Source organism: Pelmatolapia mariae, linkage group LG20 (assembly GCF_036321145.2).
Source record: "Pelmatolapia mariae isolate MD_Pm_ZW linkage group LG20, Pm_UMD_F_2, whole genome shotgun sequence".
Lineage (NCBI taxonomy): Eukaryota > Metazoa > Chordata > Actinopteri > Cichliformes > Cichlidae > Pelmatolapia > Pelmatolapia mariae.
Window position 1 is genome coordinate 29004070 of NC_086244.1, and position 16614 is coordinate 29020683.

Sequence of the window (16614 nt, forward strand, 5' to 3'; positions counted from 1 at the left end):
ACACACACACACACACACACACACACACATTGTATTTCGGATTCTTTCCCCCTCAGCTAGCTTCATATCATAAAACACTTTGGTAGCTATTTGGTATTTAAGGGCAATATTTAAATTCCAGTTCCTCTTCATTAAACTGAAAGCGCAGATCGTAGTTTTTAATTGATATATATATATATTTAATAACTACAATACACTGAAAGAGTTAACTGTTATCAAGTCGTCAAGGGAGACTATCCTAAACTCCAGTTCAGGTTTTCCAAGCAACACCTGCTAACCGAGAAATTCAATTAAGGGCTCCTCTTCCCACTTGGAGCCGGTCTCCAGGGCAGATCTTCCGGCCAACTCGCCCTGTAAGAAATTAGAAAATGCTACAATAAAACCTGAAAAAACTGAAAAAAAATGTGGGAACTTTAATAATGAAAGCTCTCACACCGGCCACCGTAAGCACACTCACACCTCCCCTGAGTTGGAAGTCACCGAGAGACAGCGAAGTAGCACAGGTAAGAGTTTTCCTTTTGCTCTCAACTATACAGCACACGCTCATTTCATCTCCAAAACATATCACCCCGCGCTGAAAAGGACATCAAAGTGTCCCCAGCTCCAGCGGGGACACCAACAAATAGCATTATCAAGCGGTATTTAACGTCGTAGAAGCGATACTGTAGGATAGAGAGTTGATGTGAGGACTCTGTAAACACGGTGCGAGCAGCAGCCTCGGTTACAGCGGCAGCGCCGACAGCAACAGCGGCAGGTCTGGAGCGACTCCACACAGTCCGACTGAACCTACTGTACCTTTGAAAATGACGGCGAGGGGTCCGGGCTTTCCTTAAAATCTGCTAGTTCACACAGCGGTCTCATTTTAAACCGTCTAAAGAAGATAAGGAAACTGCAAGCAAGCAAAAGCCAGCCAGCCAGCCAGCCCCCGTTTCAAAGTTGAGACAGAAAGGTGTAACTTTTTCCTCCCCATAAGTTTGTACTTTTTCTTTTTTTATTGCCCAGTCAAGGTGAGCTCGAGTCCTCCCTTCCTCAAAATATAAAAAGAGGACTGCGTGAAAACAGAACTGACACGCGCTATTTTCTTTATTATTTAATCAGCAGTTTTGGACGTACAAGCTATCATAGGCTGTTCCTGTTAGTTTGCACTTATCCAAAAGTGCAACAATGAGAAAAACCCCAACAAAACATAACAAAAAAGACACAAAAGAGCGACTTCAGCGCTGAAAGTCCCGCTTTTAAAGTCGAGAAAAACTTAGTGAAACTCCTTGGCTGCCCCTAAACAGGTAGTAGCCTTCACACAGTGTCATTTACTGTAAATAGAGGAACTGCTATAAATGCAATCAATATTCAAAGCCCGAATTGCGGAAGTTCTGCTTTTGAAGTTTGGCTGTGAATGACTTGTTTTTTTTTCTTTTCTGTATATTGCATGGGTAAAAAGGTTAATTGGGGCCGTAGTGTCTGATCTTAGTCACAACTGAAACCTGCAAAGTGCATCACCCCATCAGACCTTTTCTACTTATTAATAATTATTGTTTAACGTTGTAAGGCTTCTTACCGATAATGTAGTTTCAGCTATTGGCAGGTCTGACACCACACACCACTAAACTATATTTGCTATGGTAAATATGATGCAGTTCCTGCTCTCAGTGACTGCATGGGCTTTCTGACTTCCACTTACTGTCGAACAAACAATCTGTTTTAAAACACTGCGTGTGTTTGGTTAGTTGTGATCTCTACAAAACACCACTGTGATGTGAGATTTAATTTAACATGGTTTTGTAAAGGGTCACTGTTTGTTCTCTCGCGCATTTATAGATGTCTTTGCTGTGTGCTTGCCACTGTGTTTGTTATTGTTCTCAGGGATGATGAGGAGGACAGGAATAGATCACTGGCACTTTAAACCCGGAGTTCTCATATTCTCGCCGGATCTTTCTCCTTTGCTAATTATTGTGTTGTTTTCAGAGCAAATATGTCATATCCATGGCGACCAGGCAGGTTTATTGTCTCTCCCGTGCAATAGCACAAAAGTAATTAATTACCCCCCCCCCCCCTTTTTTTTCCCTCTCTCCCTCCTGTCTTTGGTTAAACAGATCATTCAAGGAAAGCCATCTTCTATATTAAAAATGCCACTGATAGTACAACACAAGGTAAACATGAAAAGTTTTTTTTCTTCCCAGGTTTTTTTATCCTTTGATTTTGTGTGTGTGTGTGTGTGTGTGTGTGTGTCCCACAGATCGCTAGTAGATGAAATAATTTCATCATGTGAAGAGATGCATTATGCACACAGTGTGTGCTTTTGAGGTATTTTCCATAATACCCTCATGATGCAGCAGCTGTGCAGCCTAACTGTTGCAGATGTATTCATGCATGCAGAGCAAGCACACACTTGGCACTTAAACAAGGCAAGCTTAAAAAACACATGCTTAGACATGAAATTACATAGCGTTTTGCGTGTTTTGAGTACCAGTCATTAGCAGGTCTATATGTGAGTCCGCTTTACTGATGTCTCCTGTTTTATGAGCATACCAAAAATAAAAACCAACAGCAGGTGACACTACAGAGTACAGCAGTTCACCTCGGTCCATCGCAGGGCTACTGTAAAATAGCTTTTGTACATTCTGTGCAAAGAAGAGCTGCAAAGTGATCAGCTGAAGCTGTTTCCAACTCTTCCGCCCCGTGTGCTCCCTCGGTGCCGCTCTCAAGTGTAACGGCATGTGCCTGCTGTCCGGAGGTCCATCTTTAGCTGGACACCAGCCAGCCTTCACTGTCAGGCCGGTGGCGCAGGTTCTCATCTCTCTTCGGCATTGAAGAGACACTGCAATATCCATATGTCAAACATACTGCCCTTCCTTCCCTGCTTCTCTTTCGCTCGCTCTCCTCTCTGCCAGAGAGGTAGGCAGAGATGATAGCCGAGATGATAACTGTCCATTTGTGCGGTTTTAATTGCAAATTCGCTTTGTGTGCTTAGCTCAGTATTTATGGATGCAGTGGGCCTTTCGTTTCGGGTTCTCTGTCTCTAAAATGGACTTGAAATGTTGCCTGTAGTGCTGAACCCTTGGTTCACTAAAATGGTTGAGAATCTCATTAGTTAATCAGTGTGCGATGCCTCCAAGATTCTTATTGCTTGCAGCTCTATCAGTCAGTGAAATGCCTCATGTCTCATAAGTACCCATCTGCATCTGTCAAGGGGTGTGTAAAATTAAACCCATGTGTATTCCTCTTCTGTATGACCTTGGCTGTGGACCTCGGGTCTTTGATGTCAAATAAGCATCTGTAATCCCAGGCTGCATTTGACAGGCTTCAGGAGCTATTACTTTTGTTTCCCCGGCATCTAAGCTTTATCAATTGCCCACAGTGTAATGATTTTTGTATACATATTCACACTACCACAACCATAGTGTTTTCCTTGTAAAAATACACTGCCTTCAACACATACTCTTACACCGGCACAAATAGCACACATGTTTTTTTAATCATCATTATTGTTTTTATTTTAGTGCTGAGGAAATGTCCTTTTTGCATGCTTGATCAGCCAGTAGAGAAATCCAATATAATGGAGGTTCAAGGTGAATTGCATCCCGTGCATCTCCCCCCACCCCACCCCCCTCCACTCGACTGAAGGAATATTCTAAAGCAAAATAAACAAATCACGCAGACAACAGTAATATAGGGTTGATTTTGAAGGCATGAAATAAGTATCGATTAAATCCTGCAGTTCATAGATGAAAATGGCCTTTTTGGTAATTTGTCCTGGCTCCTTTCAATACGATGGAGAAAGAGGGAGAGAGGCATGGACTGGGGAAAAGAGAGAGACTGCAGAAAGGGTGGAGAGCGGGAGTAGAAAGAAGAACAAGACGAGTGAACAGTGAGGAAGAGAAAGACAGAGAGAAGAAGAGGCTTCACAGAGTTGAGAAAGGGACAAGCTGCCCCTTTCCGAGCTCATTATCATTCTTAATAAGTCTTAAGGAAAGAAGGAGCATTGAGTGTAAATGCACGGTAATCCTTACACTGGCCAAGGTTAGTAGGGACGTCAGCACATGCGCACCGTTCCCAGCTGGCCACTTTGGGACAGGGAGGGGACCAGAGGAGCACAGTTAAGGATAGATGTTCAAGGAGAAAGTGAGGACGTTTAGACAGTGCATAAAGGTTAGGGCCTTTCCCCCAGCCTGTAGCTTTCCAGTACCTGCACCACCTGGCAATTAATGAGTAAACAGTTCTGCATCAGACTTAAAACAGCAGTGTTTGGGCACTGAGACTTGGCGTAGGCTGGAATTATTCCTAAAAAGAACAGTTCAAAGGTGACAACTAAGTTTTCATTAAAAATTCAAGTGGAATACCTTCTGCTTTGGGGTTCACGTCTATATTTGATCTCAGTGTAACTGTTGATTGCACTGCCTGCCTAATTCACTGTTCTTTGGGTGTGGTCCAGAAACAGGCATTATGATGAATTAGATGAACTGGTGACCAATTAACTCATTTAACAAATTGCCAGCCACTTGTAGGGGTTGTTCAACCACACTGCTTTAATGGAAATCCAATGCAGTATTTATTTATATACTGTACCAAGTTTACAGTCCAGTGTTCTGTCACCCTATACATTATACAGTGTTAGTAATATTAAAGTATTCCTTTTCATTAATCAAATCAGTTGTGAGACATGTCTGGCACATTAATCTTAGTCCACATTAGGCCACACAAGAAGGTGATTTTTATACTCGGATTAATTAGCACAGAGAGTGTTTTCCTTACTGTTGCATTAGCAAAAAATGTGGCAAGCGCCATTACCAGAATGTAATGACATTGACAAATTGAATGAAGGACATTAAAACGTCTGAAAAGACTTTCTAATTCACCACTGCATCTAATAAGATTAAAAAAAGCTCAACCAGTATGAACAAATGTCACTGATCTATGCAGTACATTCAGTAGTTTTTGCGCAAACGTTATCATCCAGCTCAAATTGAGCACCAAACTGCAATAACTCAATCAGGCCAGCCAAGAACTGTAGACACACCTGTGAGTCATGGCGCAGGACAAAGTAGTGCATCTAAATCGAGGCCCTAGCGTTAGCTCTGAGCGCTTGGAAAGCAGAATAAAGGGGAAAAGCAGCAGCAAGAGCAGACAACAAATTGGTAATTAAATTAAGTACTCAACGGCACTCGCCTTTCTTCATTGCTTCACTCAACAACGTAACAACAGCCTTACTGCACATGTGTAAGTGACTCAGTCTAACTTAGTGGGTTTATTGTGGGAAGTGAGTCTCTCCTGCTTTGTGAGAGAAGGAGCTGCCGCTACAGAACAGTGAATCCCATGAGCCATGCAGTCTGTAGATAAGCTCATGCTGCACTATAGTAGTTACTGAAAGTCTTTCACTGAAGAGGAAGAGTTTTTGATGGGATATCAGTTCTCATTTTTAAATATGGTTATTGTCAGTACTGGTATATTGCGACAGCCCTGTCAGCTGCTTGTGATGTGACAGAATTGGTCTCTGTCCATAAATGTGTAAAACTGTCATTAAAAAATGGGAACAGATTTTATTTCCTCAGCTAAAGTAACTAATCAAGAATAGTATTTGTAATGGTATTTTGGTGTCATAGGAATCTTCAGTAATTATTTTAAATTTGGATTCAGAATTTATCATCAATTCAAAATTGTTCTTACTCAGTGCACGGTGTGTCAAACCATGAGCTAATATTTTTATGACATAATTTATAAAAACTGCATTTATAAAAAATTTAAAATTATGATCGCTCAAACTTGAAAGCATGTTGTCTGCTCCTAAACCTGGCTAAGCAGATTTTAGTCCTTAAATCTGCCAGTGATTGAAAGTGATAGTAAAAATCGAGCGGAGAAAATGAAACAAATCAGCAACTGAAAAGCAGAACAAAGTGCAAAACACTTGCAGTGGTGTCTTTCAGAACACGCCTTCTTTGAAGAATGACTGCAAACACAATATCCTTTCTGGCCCTGACATGTGGCCCTACCTCTTTGTTTTATGCAGTATTTAGTATTTCATAATACTAAAACAAATGAAAAGTTACCAAACCGTCATTAACAGCACAGCGAGACAAGGTTGTGTTCCTAGCAATTTTAAGCATGCTGAGGTAATTGCATTCCTTAAAAGAACCCCCCAAATAATCTTGATTGGGGGTAAATTTTGGCCTATTTTGAAATTGATTCAAATGTATTAGACAAAGATGTATAATGTCCATTCAAATCCTTATAATGCAAATTTAACTCAAAAATAAGCAAGAGAGACTCAAGCAAAAGAACTTAATTGAAATTGCTCTTTTAAAGATCTATAATTGTCTTTTAGTAGCAGCTGTTGTAGGGCATTGCTCTGTGCTCAGAATGCTTTATCTCACGTCTGCCTTTGATAGTGTTGGTCATAATATTTAAGGTTTTGGCTGGTTTTGGCTCTGTATTAGATTGGTTTTCCTCCTAATTATCTGGAACTTTGTTGGTTAAGGTGAGCAAGTGCTCCCCGACCACTGCTTCCCTAATTTTTGGGGTTCCACAAGGATCAATCCTCGGTCCGTTATCATTTTCTTTCTACATTCTTCCGTTAGCTAGCATCATTCAGCCTTTTGATTACATTTCTTATCACCTTTATGCTGATGACATTAAGCTGTATATATCTTTTAAGCTTCACCAACTGGATAGGCTGTCCACTCCAGTTGATTGTTTATCCTGGATTAGTGACTGGCTTTCCAACAATTACCTTGTTTTAAATTCCAGTAAGGCTGAGACCATGATTATAGCTCCTCCTGAACTACATCCAAAAATCAGTCAAGTGCTTGCTTCCTTCTGCTCATCTGAGAAGTCCAGTGCTCCTAATCTCAGTGTGATATTTGAGTCTTCTCTGGGTTTTGAGTCAAATGTAAAATCTGTCTCACGTTCTTGCTTCTTTCATTTATGGAAATTTCTAAATTGCGAGCCATAGTCTCCCCATCTGAAATGAAGAAAATTATTACTGCATTTTTGTTGTTGCACCTAGATTACTGTAAATGCCCTGTTTATGGGCTTAGATAAATTGTCTCTTTCAGGCCTCCAAGCTATACAAAATCCAGCAGTCAAACTATTAACGCATTCTAGTACGTGAGCTCACATTACTTGTATTTATATTCTATACATTGGCTTCCAGTAGGTTTTTAGATTTGTTTTAAAAGCTTTCACTTCAGCTATCGTTAGCTCACTCTGTGACTCTTTTAAAAAGCAGTTGCAAACCTTTCTGTTTAACCCGACCTTTTGTTGACATTCTTTTGTTATTACTGTTTTTATTGGCAATTTTTTCATCTGTTGCCTGTTAAACATCGTTTTGTACTGGTGTTTGCTGTGTTTTAACTTTCTATTATAGTTTATGTTATTTCTGTTATAGTGTTTTGTGATTACTCCTAGTTTTTATTTATTGCATTTTACAATGACTATATGTCTGTGAAAGGACACCTTTACTCGCTAAAGGTCTGTAATTCTAAAATGACCATTGAGGCTGCATGACCACCACCACCTGAACAAGCAGCCTTATGTGGGTGGTAGTTTGGAGAATAACTCTTGTTTGTAAATGCTGTTTTTTATGGTTGGATTCAGCAGTTTTCTTTTTGTGAATGTGACGTTACAGGTTAAAAAACATGCAAAATAAAGCGTCCTTTGTCTTTGTTTATTTTCTATGTATTTTTAACTTGAAGATGTCAAACTGTGTACGTTCTTTGAATGAATGTGGTTTAGTAAGAACGCAGCTGGATAAATAGTCACTTGTAACACGTTAAGAAGTGAGTAAACTTTTAATGAAAACTACACTAGGTTTACAAGAAACCGTTGATCAGTCACAAACCCTACAGTGCTGTTTCCACAGGCTAAAGGCAGAAAAGTCACCAGCATCAGTAAGTGGACAAATTTCACTGGCTGACTGGCCACATTGCGTCCCTGTGCATGTGTGGCTGCACTGAGTGGGGATTTTTGTCCTCACAGCCAACAAAGAGCACTGTTTATTTGCAGTTTATACATAAGAAACAGTTCAATAAACGGCACTTTTCATGAATAATTGCAAGAGTTATTTGGGCACGGTCAAGTTAAGATAACAAATATTATTCACAATTGTATCTTTGCATCGGCTGTTTTTATGTGGAACTGGGATTCTCGGTCTGTGTCTGTGGCCAGCTTTTCGCATTCTGCGTCACATTTAAGCAGGTCTGTTAAAACCTGGGCGCTATTTTCCCATTTCCAATTGGAAAGAAAGTGGTCAGATACTGAGTATGAATGGTTTTATCAGAAGTCGCGAAACTTTGTTATCCAGTCTCACGTGTCAGTTCCATCTGGGTCATACGATGGTTAGGCCTAGCTGACATTAGGCAAAGCATAGAGTGCCAGTCTATTACAGACACAACAATAAGCATTGGTGCCCACATTCACAATTATTTTCAATTTAAGGTCACCACTGAACCCTACATCCATGTCTTTGAAAACAGGGACCGGAAGAGCATAAAACTTAAAGAACGTCCTTAGCTAAGCAACAGGTCTGAACCCCGAATATCCTTGTCATGAGTCACTGGTGATAACCACAAGTGTTTGTGCCAACATTGTGCAAAAGATCCCTATAGAAACTGGTATTATTTTGCTTAAGGGGAAGTCCCACTGCAAAATGAGAGTTTGAGAGAGCCGTTTAGAAATCTGAGTATTACACAGTTGGAGTATGGAGCGTATAGATTACAGATATAGTTTTCTCTATAACTGTAGTACAAAGAAAACAAATCTTAACAGAGTGCAGAAGTTGTGGCTAGTTGTGTTACAAGAGCATGAAAACACGGCTGCCTGTACACAGCGTCTTGGTGACAATAATATTTCAGTTACCATTTTAGCCAGGACGTCTGCTGGCTGTGAATCAAAGAAATCCGTTGCTTGATTTTCATGAGAAACTGCAGACAGAGAGATAACGTTGTTTCTGTGTAAAGTTATCTTCTTGACTTAGCATCAGTAAATGTAAAAGCATGGCGGGATAATGTCAAAAACAATCTTAGAATATCTATTTGACCCTGTCAGTGGTGAAAACAAGCACTTTTATCTTGTCACAGACTGCTGCAGTTGAGGATTACATCGGAGACATTGCGTTCTTGCATCACGTTGGACCAATTCTGATAATTTTTGTGCCATTAAGTATTTGAAAAATGAAGCTCCTATTTAAAAATAATGACATTTTTCTTTAAGATTGTTACGTAAGGTGCTCCTTATGTTCCCTGTGCATTTAAATCTTGATGATAATTCCGCAGATTTTCATGGGAATGTTTTGGCTTTAGTTGTCCAAGTAGGGGAAATAAGTGAAACAAGCACATGAAATCGGAGCTGATGGTGTAGAATGGGTGTAACCTTTTGTCCTCTTTTGTCTTGCACAGTGTAATGCCATCTCTGTGCCTTTCTGTCATGTAAAAATGATTTACAAAGAGACAGATGTTCTCAGACCTTTGCTCATGAACCTACACGTTTAGTTCTATTTTTTGCCCTTTTAAAGGTTAGGCAGTGAAACGCGCTCCCTGCAACATGTCGGCCTCTTTTGATTGCTTTGATGTTGTTTGCTCTGCTCCACAGTGTGCTGAGCTCCCCTTATAGTGGACTAAAGTCTGGAGTAAAAAAACAAAACAAAAAAACCCATTACGTTACATAGAGAAGAAGCTTGTAGGAACATGTTTTCTTTACCATTCTCCCAGTGCGTTTGCATTTTAGTTTGCAAGGTTGGCAAACTCCTCCTTTACTGCCCCCTTCCCAAGCGCCAACCCTTCGACATCCTCAAGGAAGCCTTGGGAGGCAGAGAGCCATCGCCATAGTGATGTGAACACAGATCCCCCACACACCAGTCCATTGTGACTGGCGTGCGTTAAGGTGAGAGAGAACAAAATGTCACAGCAACAGGTTTTTTTGTATGTTTTTGTTTTTGCCTCAATTCCCAGTGGAAATGCACTCAGATCCATGTAACCCGTCACACTGGATGGACTGCTGCAGGGACTGTGGGAGTTAGGCAAACAGGCTGATTGGGGAAATGAATGGATTGGTATCAAAGTAGACTATAATAAGTGCATTTGTTTGTTTTCCTTCCTTCTGTAATGTTTAGCATCAGGGTAAAAACGCAAAAGCAGAGCCAGGGAGGAAGTTTCATTGTTTTTATCTGAATAAATGTGTTTGCAAATTCTCCAAATGGGCACAACCTGAAGGGAAAACTGCAGGGTTTTTAATTATATAACAATAATTTATAATAAAAACATGCAATTGAAAAGCAGAATTTTGTTTAATTAGCTTCAGTGCTGAAAAAGTTGTTTCATACCGAGGTATTTCAATTTGCCTCAAATTTTATTCAGTTTAGTAGCATTTTGAAAAATAAAACTGAATAAATTAACCTTGGAAAAAAAAGGCTTCCCCTCTCTCTGACTTCTATACAAACACTTTTCGCTGTGAACAAATTGAAGTCCTGCTCGGGCTTTCGCAATAAAGTAAAATGGTTAAATTGCATGGGATCTGCTCCTTGGATTGAAGTGCACAGTTTTCCTGTCAGATTTGTGGTATAAATATAAAAAGCAGTAAATATCAGTCTCTAGAAGACCCTTGGGATCCCGGGGTCTAACGTCCTCCATGCTTCACTGTACTTCTGCCATAATAGCAATTCTGATCACCTCATGATGCCCTTTGAGCCATCATTTTACTTTGACCTTTGACCTGTCTTGAGGAAGGCTATTGGTTGCCGGCCTCGGGGAAGGAACGGTCATATAGATGATGTGTCACTGAAAATGCGGAGCAGATTTTGCCCTCAACCCTGAAGAAGATGTGGGCTGTGTACTATGACAGGTCCAGGGTTGCCCTCAGTCCCAGAGGTTGGGAGGGTGGGGTCAGGCTGAGCCAGAGGACACAGAGGTGACTTCAAACACACAACCCTAGCGTCTGGTGTAATGTCTAGGCCTGCTGCCCTCTGCTAAGGGTAATACCACCCCATGGCTCCTGTGGCATCAAATGCTAAAGTTATTGTCTTCTCTCAGAATATCCACATATGCATTATATACATACAGTAGAGCTGTTTTGTTTTGGAGTCAGGGCCAGTATGCAGTGCATACCACAGCTCCCCCGATAACCTGTTTTATTATGCAAGAACCTGAAGTCTCATTAATATTTGTTGATATGTAGCTATAGCAGTCAGGTCTTTTCATGCCAAGTCTGTAAGAGTCTGTCATCTCTGTTCCCCGAGCAGATGCAAAGGTGCAGGTCCTGAGAGATTCTTTTATGTTTGGAGACCTCTCCTTGCTCCTTTGACTGCGACCTCAACCACAGCGCAGCTCTGTCTCAATCAGCTCTCTGCTGTAATCCCACTTCAGAATTCCTCTTGGCTAAGCGAGTAAATAAATTTTTCAGCATTTATTAGAATACAGCTTGCCAGAAGGGACTCCTCTCTCCTCTCCTATTGCTGCTCCAGTAATTAGCAAATTGATTAGGAGAACTTCAACACACCTCCTTGGCTCTTATCTCCCCATTCTAGGACAATATTGCTGTGCCATGGGACAGCGTAAATATTTTAAGGGAAACCCTCAGTGATTCTCATTAAATGGCTGTGGGGCAGAGCAGCTGTCTCCTGCTGAAGGTCCCAGCCAATTTTCTAAACTATGATTAAAGAAAAGTTTTGGATTATTTAAACATGCTGTGTCCTGTGGGTTTTTGTTTTTTTTCCCAGTCCCACTGACGACCTCCGATTCCCCCACCCGTCTGTGCCAGGACTCCTCCTCTCCCTTTGGATCTATTAGTTTGAAATCGTTTGGGTGATGACTCTTTGAAAGCTGTGGTCATTCTGGGATGCCGCGTTCAAATGCAATGTAACAAAGACCTCTCTTTTATGCACAAATGCTAATTAAAATTTTTACCCCCCATCCCCGAGCTGCAGAGGGAAAGACTTGGTAGCAATTTGGCAGATAATCAAATTGCATTTTAAATGGAGCCGTTTAAAGATGACTAGGGTCTGCTCACAGGAAGACACAGTGGCGCAAATTAAGCTCGAATAAGCTGCCATGTGCACCGAGGAACAATACAAGGAAATTCATGCAACAATACCATAATGCATTTATGTTGTTAGACAACATGCAATGTTTCATTTATGTTTTCTTTAATTAGTTAGATTTGTTTTCTTAGGCAGGAATTCTGTCTTTCTTGTAATTATTGTTATTTCCCTCTTGTTCACTGACATTTTTACATAATGTGTACTTGCAATATGACCAATTGCTGCAAAAATGCTAATAAGACATGATTTGTTAATGGATGTTGTACCTAGGAAAAAAAGTGTTCTTAATTTTAGATTTTCAGCCTGACAGAAATGGCAAACTGGGTGGAAAATGCTGTCAACACCTATGTTTGTCTAGAAAATATGCGCTTAGAAGCTGTCCCCTCACATTTGGTATACATCATTAAGTTCTTCGTGGCCAATCAAACTGTCTGTTCTCACAGCATTCCAGTACATATTAGTGACATCTCGTTAGCAGAAAACAGAAAACTGACACAAAAAATTTGGGAAACAGGCCTGAATTGTTTATCTCTCAGAATAAGTTAAAAGTGTGATTCTCATGAAATGATAGAATCAGATCAAACACGCGGCTCCCAAATCCTCGCTCATCCTCGCCTTTTGTGTGCCTGAAAAACTGAAGGCACCAAATGATCTGCTTAGTTTTCAACACTACTCTTTCAGAGGCCATCTTTCCTGTAAAGTTAACCATTCATCACAAGACCAATACAGCCATCACAGTGCTTCATATCCATAAAACCCCATTATGGACAGCACAACAAGTGATGCTTGACTTGTAAGTTTAAAGGGTTCTTAATTGGCTGTGATTTGCTGGCTGTACAGCAGTGACTGGAAGTGGCATAATGATCCTCTGTGGATGATACATTACTTTTCTGCCAAATTAATGCACCTTAACGCGGGATGTATTCATACTCCTCTCTTTAAGTATTTAAGCCTTCATCTGGGCATCATAACAAACGGACATAACAATGGCTTTGACCTGCACGCTGCAGGTTGCAAATGAGTAGATGAAATGTTGACCTCTGCCACTTTCGCTAAAGTAAGTCCCTTGAGTTGTTTTACAGTGATTCTCCAATGAATTCAATGTTTTCGCTTTAGACTTGTGGTTGAAGGCCATGAAATACCAAAGCAGCTCATCTGTAAAGTTTTTTAATTCATTATTACAGCTTATTTTCAGCATTGTGGACCACTCCCAAAAAGCCCAGGGGAAACCAGAGTGCAACACAGAAAAATGACTCCCCAGCTCCCAATGAAGGCCCAAAGCTAAATACCATAAGTACTTTAGGCTGCTCTCAAAAAGCAGTTCAACTTAGATAGATAGATAAGCATTTAGCAAACCATAAGTTAACCATTAACTCTGACTTAAACTTAAATCTTAGCTATGGGTCTAAAGATCCCAGACGACCCACCATCTGTTATCTGGTGACAAGTAAGGAGTCCACGTAAGAAGGTTTCTTAAATACAAAACAATTCATTAGACATAACCTAACCAAGAAAGAAACATCGGCTGCATGCACACATATAATATTCTGACTGAAATCATTCTGATTAAAGACGTTGATGCAGCTGTTAACATGCCAGATGTGCAAAGGTAATAGGTATGCATGCATTTGTCCACATCGGCATCGATCGCATCTTTTTAGTTTGATGAGCTGCCTGCAGATGGATGTCTTTAATGTTGCCTTTAATAGAAGCTTAATACAAAGTTTCTCTAATACAAACTTAAGAGTTTGTATTAGAGAAACTCTCAAATTCAACTCAGAGGTTGTCATGTGTTTCTTTTGGAGGAGGTGGAGTTCATACATGCCCGTGGGTTTAAGATGGAGGGGATGCACCGAAAGATTTCAGAGCAGAAGGAATGTGCATGAAAAACGCAGCCAGAAAATCCAGTTAAGTAGATTACGTGGTTCAGTTTTTTTTTTGTTTTTTTTTAATGCTCATACAAATGTTTTAACCTCTCCACTGCAACCAGTCTGAATTTCATTTTAGGCCTGATTATAGCGATCATACATGGAGCTTTTTAATTTTTTTTATTTATGCTTTGTTTTTTTCCTTTTGAAGATTTCCCAAAATCCACTTTGTTTTTGTAAACATGCCTGTTTTTGTGCTTAAAAAAAAATTAAAAGTACGCAGGAGTTGTATTGTTTTGTAAATGCCATAGAACTCCGATTGGAGCCACACAATCCCTCTCTTCTGATGTTGATTGACAAACATTGTTGCAAACTTAATGGCACAAGAGGGATTTAATTGATCAACTGAATGACTGATCATAAAACTGCAGTCAATATTTGGCTGCAGCCTTATTTCCCTCTGAGCAACAGTGTACCAGGATGTCTGAGATGTATGGTTAGACACACAGTGATGGCAAAACACATATTTACACTTCTTCTCTCACTGAGCGTGATGATGTTGCTCCTGTTTGCCATACAGTAAATAATATCCCACGCTGTTAAAATGAGCAGCCTTAGTGTATTTATTCAGTTGGAGCAAAGGGTATTGGTTAAAGCTGACCAACTTTTGAGTAGTTGGGATGGAAATCTCTCTCTAATTACTGTACTGTGTGGATCCTCTGGTCCCCGTCCCTCGGATGGTATTAAAAAGTCTCTTTTATTTATAGAAGTAAAATTTTAGCTTCAGAGACAATAGGTTCTGTTTTACGGTACAGCAGACTTTATCTTTTTAATAAAAATTCCTGACTTGGTGAAAGTTTAATTAATAAGGGACTTAAAGCTAAGGGAATGAGCAAGGGAGTTGGGTCTTTAAGGGGCTACTTATTTTTCCATCTGGGCTATCCTCCAAAAAAACTGTCAATTAGTGCGTTAAGCTGAAGAGACAAAAAACGTCATTAGTTCTTGCAAAAAGAATAATGGGTTTTAAATGTTTTGCTTCAGGGGCAGGCCAAAAGCACAGTGAGCCTTATGTATTTTCATTTACTTCCTGCAATTATCAAGGTTTGAAGGAGGGATTTATTGTTCTAAGGTACATTACTGAGAAAGCAGACACAGTTTGTTGCTTTCCTCACTAAGTGTGTGCCTTAATTGCCTGAAATAAGACAAAATTCATTTTTTTTGTTTATAATTTTCCCTGCTGAATTGCTGTGCTAAATAGTATTGTCACTGAGGAAAGCTGGATGTTGCTGTAAAAATGTGAGAGATGGATTATTTGATAATCCACTGAGTTGGTTAAGAAAATAGGCACTTCCAAACCTTCGTGTGGCATTAAGACAGCCATGCTGTAGTACAGGGGCAGGCTGTTATTTGGCCTAAAATAGTCCAATCAGTTTTTGTTTTTTCAATTTGGCTCCTGTGAATAAATTCATAAACAAATGAATCAAACTCAACAACAGGTGAAGTTTAATACTTACACCTAAACAAAGTTGGGTTGATTATTTTGTTCATTGGCATCATTTGTATCATCTTTTGATTTAGTTTAAAGTTAAAAGAGTGTTTCAAGACATTGTTTCAGAGTGTGTTCATTATTTTATTATTCCTTTTTTCCATCTTCAAGTTCTACTTTCATCCACTAAGGTCACCTGGAATCCAGCCGGGTCCTTTTTGTAATGAACTTTCTGCCTTGCAGATGGCCATTAGAAGAGTATTTTTTTTTTTTATATATGTAGGTAGGAAGTGTGACATTGGCGCTTAAATGAGGCTTACATAACTGGTCAAAGAGCAGAGGGGTTGAGGCACTGAGCCCAAAATATGTCATTGACTTGTGCCACACACAACAGGAGATGGCTTTTGCATCACAGTGTGAGTGCTAGTAAATGATTGGTTACAGGAGATCCTCTAGTAAATTAATTGTTTCCACTTCATGGTTAAGTATGTGCTACTCTTCCAAATCGAGTGCTGGTACTTGGTTATTACACTTTAATAGCTCGCTTGCCAAACTAACGATATATTACTCCATGTGCTGGCTCAGATCAGAGAAGATGAATTGGCTATTAATTAGAGTTGCACTGAGAGGGCACAGGGGAGAGACTACTCATAGCCTTGCAATCAGTGTCAACGGGGGCCCTTTTCTGACTGGGACAGCCGGGGCAGGCCCAGGTCACCGAGTCTTATGGTGAAACCCGCTGAATCCGGTGGAAGAAGCGGCATCAAAGATGGCCATCGTGCTGTCTGCTTAAACAAAAACAAGAGAGCGCGAGCAGCTGAGCAGCTGCAATTTCATCTGATCGCTTTTAGTTAGGAGTGTGGATGGAATCGCAGCGATACGTGGGAGGTGGTTTGGCTCTGTGAGGTTCCTTAACAAAAGGCTCACGTCCGAAGGACTTTGAATTAGAAAGTTATGGAGGAAATATTTGACGGGCTGAGATGATTTGTGGGGAATATTATTGTTTGGCTCACTTTTCTTGTGCAGCCTTTGAATTAGCCCTTTTATCACAATTAATTAAGCTTGCCTATAGGAGATGTTCCATCTTGAGCTCATCCACACAGGATAAATAAGTCAAAGCAGTAGGATATATGTCCTTTTATTGGCTGACTTGATCTCCGAGGCATCTGTAGTGGGGGGGAAGCTGTCTCTGTGGTGCGACTTTGTGGAAGAGTCTTTGCCATCATTCACTTTGAATG

At 40.3% G+C, this 16614-nt stretch overlaps 1 protein-coding gene across 2 annotated transcripts in view; it reads left to right on the forward strand.

Annotated features, from left to right (window-relative positions):
• The first annotated feature begins 322 nt into the window (after nucleotides 1–322).
• The window catches only part of casz1 (castor zinc finger 1), a 169480-nt gene continuing 153188 nt past the window's right edge, over nucleotides 323–16614 (forward strand). The window contains exons 1-2 of one of the 2 annotated variants that reach the window (XM_065469673.1): nucleotides 323–503; nucleotides 2091–2147. The gene's annotated coding sequence lies outside the window, so the exon portion shown is untranslated. The remainder of the gene's footprint in view (nucleotides 504–2090; nucleotides 2148–16614) is intronic. The other variant, XM_065469674.1, reaches the window with a different exon arrangement.